The sequence below is a fragment of the Myotis brandtii genome, unplaced genomic scaffold, assembly GCF_000412655.1.
Source record: "Myotis brandtii unplaced genomic scaffold, ASM41265v1 scaffold130, whole genome shotgun sequence".
Taxonomy (NCBI): Eukaryota; Metazoa; Chordata; class Mammalia; order Chiroptera; family Vespertilionidae; genus Myotis; species Myotis brandtii.
The window spans coordinates 655456-659897 of record NW_005354596.1 but is presented as its reverse complement, the minus strand read 5'-3'; positions in this window follow the sequence as shown (position 1 = coordinate 659897).

Below are 4442 nucleotides of genomic sequence, written 5' to 3'. Positions count from 1 at the left end.
CGGGAGGCCCTGTCCCTGCAGGGAGGGTGGGATGGGCCTGCTGGGCAGCTCCGGCCTCTTCCGGCACCGGCCGCTCACTGTGGGCTGAGCCCACGCAAGGGGACTGGGCTCTGAGTCTTCCCACACCGTGCCAGCCCCGGGCGCCACCAGGGGCAGCGCGAGGCACGGGTGCTCTTCAGCCGCAGTGACGACGGGACGCCTTCCTGAGCACCTTCCGGCCGCTGGACAAGCGGTGACTCACACAGAAGGGGGGCCGTCGGATGCCCGCCCCGCGGAAGTGTGTCCCAGGAGAAATCGGCTCTCATTCCCCCGGACACTCACAGCGGGGAAGCAGCACCTGTGTGTGAGGAGTGTGGGGAGGCCTTCGAGCACCTGTCCCACCTAAAGGTGCACCGGAAACTGCACCCCGGAAAAGGCACTACACGTGCAGCGACTGTGGCCAGGCCTTCAGCCGCGAAGACACCCTCGCCCAGCACCAGAGGTTTCACTCCGGGGAGCGGTCCTAGGACTGCAGCGAGTGCGGGAAGGCCTGCAGCAGGAGCTCCCACCTGCTCCAGCACCAGCGCGTGCACACCGGGGAGAGGCCGTGCCAGTGCCAGTGCGGCGAGTGCGGGAAGGCCTTCCGCCGCAAGGACACCCTCGCCCAGCACCAGCGGTTTCACTCCGGGGAGCAGCCGGACCAGTGCAGCGAGTGCGGGAAGGCCTGCAGCAGGAGCTCCCATCTGGCTCGGCACCAGAAGGTTCACGCTGGAGCCAGGCCTCACGACGCGGCAGTTTCGGGGGCCCTTTGGCTGCGTCTGAGACTGGTTTAGCCTCAGGAGGCTCACACTCAGGAAGGGCCTGTGACTCGGGGTATGAGCCTCTCCGTGTTCGTCCTCAGCCTCGCACCGGAGGGAGCTCTGTGAGCACCTGGCCCCGAGGGAGCACGGCCTGCAGGCGAGCCTCGCACAGGCGTGCGCCCGCCTGGGACACTCCCCGTGGATGCCGTGAGCTGGGAGTCTTCATGAGCGACGCTGCACTTTCCGAGCTGCCTAGAGCTGTTGACGGTTTTGTCAGTGCCAGTGCCTTTGGCAGAAGCCATCGCTGCCTCCAGCTGTGGGTCCCCCTGCGTGTCAATCACTCCAGTAGCTCAGGGAAGGCAGACCCTGCACACGCGCTCATTCCCTGGCGGGGATCCGCATGCTCCGAGCCATGGAAGGTCCACACTTCCCCTGACGGGTTCTGAGAGGACGTGGTCGAGCTCTGGCCACAGGATCTGAGAGGGAGTCTGCTGGGCATTCCCACACAGGCTTCCCTTCAAGCAGCCTGGACTCTAAGTCATTGGTCCTCTTCCAATCCCCCACCGGTGGAACTGCTGCCCCGCGGCTCGGGTCCGCTGCAGTGCAGGCCTGCAGGGCGTCATGGCGACTCCGGGAGGGCTTGCTCCCTGTGGGAGGGACATCGATTGAGAGGAACCTGGGTTCTGCCAACACAAAGGGAGGAGCACCTTTGTTGGCACCAACTTCATGTGCCTGAGAAGAGACAGCAGGAGGGCAGAGGACAGACCTCAGTCCAGTTGGGCCTGGTCTGCATTCCTGTCGGAGGCTTGCGGGGAACGACTGAGACCGTGGTGTGCCTGATCCTGCGGCCTGGACGCCCAGGCTCTCTGGAGGCCAGAGTTCGTGCTGAGAAACCGCCAGCGCTTCTGGAAACACCGTGAGTTGGGTCCCTTTTTCGTAGGACGTCCCATCCTCCCCAGCACGTGTGGGGGCTTTCTGTCCCCTGGATCTATGGGAGCCAGTCCCTGGTGTCCAGGATCCGTGGGCAGGTGTCAGCGCCTGGAAGGCCTGCAGGGCAAGGTGCGAGTCATGCTTTGTGTAGCAATACTTAGACCACTGCGCGGGGCTGACTGGAAATGAGAGGTTGTGTGTCTGTTATAAAGGGGTCGTCTACAAATGCCCGTGTAGGAGGAGAGGGTATAGAAATTCTCAGGACCCTCAGACGTCTGCATCTTCTGTGGCCACGGCCGCTGTCAGAGTAAAGGTTCGTGGGTTCCTCCTCCTGGGGCTGCTGAAGGCATGGCCATCACTGCACCAGCGCTGACGAGAGCAGCCCCGGGAGAGGGCACAGGATGCCCGTGTGTGACGTGGAAATGAATGGACTTCATCCCTCGCTTCAGGGCTCCCCCTTTAAATCACGGGGCGAGGGATACGGTAGCACCAGAATAGCTGGCAGATGTGACCTGGCAAGAGGAGGGCGAATACGTGTGTTTTCTATCGAGGTGTGATTGACATGAAAAGACTGCACCTACGAGGAGTGTGACATGTTCGGCACGTGTACACGCCTGAGGAGCCATGACCGGAATCACGACAGTGAACGTGTCCAGCAAAGCACAAGGGGCTCCTTTAGGGCCCTTTCCTCCCAGTTCTTTCAAACCCCTTTCCCACGATTTGCAAACAACAACAAGCATTTTCTAGATTATTATGCTTCCTGGGGAGTGGGGCCCTGGCTTTTTCATTAATCACAGTTGTTTTCAGATTAACCCATCCTGTTACATGTACCAATGGTTTATTCACTTGTATTGTTGGGTGCTGTCCCATTGTACGGAGATACTGCCGCTTTCTGTCCACTCAGCTGTTAGTGGCTATTTGGGTTGCTTCAGTTTTGGGCTGTTACCAATAAAGCTGCTGTGAATAAAAAATAAAATAAAATAAAAAATAAAAATCAATGGAAAAATATCCTCAGGTGAGGATTAACAACAACAAAAAAAGAGTTTAATTAAGTAAATATCAAAAATTAGAATTTAGTTTTCTCTGTTCAAAGGACAAAGTTTTCAATTCACGATAGCTAAGATTTGGAAACAGCCTAAGTGCCCATCAGCAGATGAGTGGATTAAAAAACTGTGGTACATCTATACAATGGAATACTATGCTGCTGTAAAAAAGGAGTTCTTACCATTTGCAACAGCATGGATGGAACTGGAGAGCATTATGCTAAGTGAAATAAGCCAGTCAGAGAAAGATAAATATCACATGATCTCACTCATTTATGCAATATAATGAACAACATACACTGATGAACAAAAACAGATCCAGAGACAGAGAAACAACTATCAGACCGTCAAACCTCAGAGGGAAGGTAGGGGAGGGTGGGGTAAGGGGGAGAGATCAACCAAAGGACTTATATGCATGCATATAGGCCTAACCAATGGACACAGACAACAGGAGGATGAGGGCATGAGTGGGGGGGATGGGGGGGGGGAATGTGAGGATAAGAACATATATGTAATAATTTAATCAAATAAAGAAATTTAAAAAATGAAAAAAAGGACCAAGTTTTTCTATACTATTGGTATACTCTTTCTTAAATTTTCTTTTTATTGATTCAGAGAGGAAGGGTGAGGGAGAGAGACAGAAACATCAATGATGAGAGAGAATCATTGATTGGCTGTCTTCTGCATGCCATACCCCCCACAACCCGGGCATGTGCCCTGACCGGAACTGAACCGTGACCTCCTGGTTCATGGGTTGATGCTCAACCACTGAGCTACATCAGTCAAGATATTGGTATATTCTTAATCTTACCTAATAATAGACAAACATGTAAATTGACCGTCGCTCTGCTATGCTCACCAGCCAATCAGGAGAGTATGCAAATTAACCCAACAAAGATGGCGGTTAATTTGAATACGTAGGCGTAGGCGGAGAGGGAGCTTCGAAGACTGAAGGCTCTGGTGGAGCAAAGGCCTGGGTCCCTGGTGCCGGCAGCCAGGGGAAGGGAAGGCTTATTGCATGAATCTCTTCGTGCAATGGGCCTCTAGTAAATTATAAAGAGAAAGCAAATATTCTGTGTTTTATTAAAATTATTTTATGTTCTCTGTACCATTAGGTCTTTAATTGCTTAGGTAAATAGTCTTCTTAATATTAAAAGAGCTAAATTTTGTTTACAAATATTTAACTTTCTGCATTTGCCTGTGAAGTCTTTAATCGGCACAATGATTAAACGTAACCAGGTATTGCTTGACAGGGACCTATGATCCTATTTGACCATTATGTTTATTATTTATTTATTACTTTTAAAGAATCATTTTAATATTTTTGTAGTTTTACATTAACAACCAAAGCTGTGATAGATGGGCATGTGACGACTAGCCAGTGTTACTCAGCACAGAGGCAGCTGCGGGCTGGCCAGCCTGCGGCTTTCCTGCGGGAACAGCTCCTTCGGGGCTTTGCACACGATGACAACAGGTCCCGGCCCCCCAGTGAGGGTCACACGGCCGGAGACCTGGGGTGCAAACCAAAGGCCTCTTAGGGAACAAACAGCAGGGACAAGACACGCAGCTCGGACACGGTCGGGCTCATCCCAATGGGCTGCACACCCTGGAGCCCGAGCCCGGGACAGGCGGTGGCCGCTGGGCCAGGAGGGGTGAGGGCGCCGGTTGGGGCTCTCTCTCTCCTGCCTCG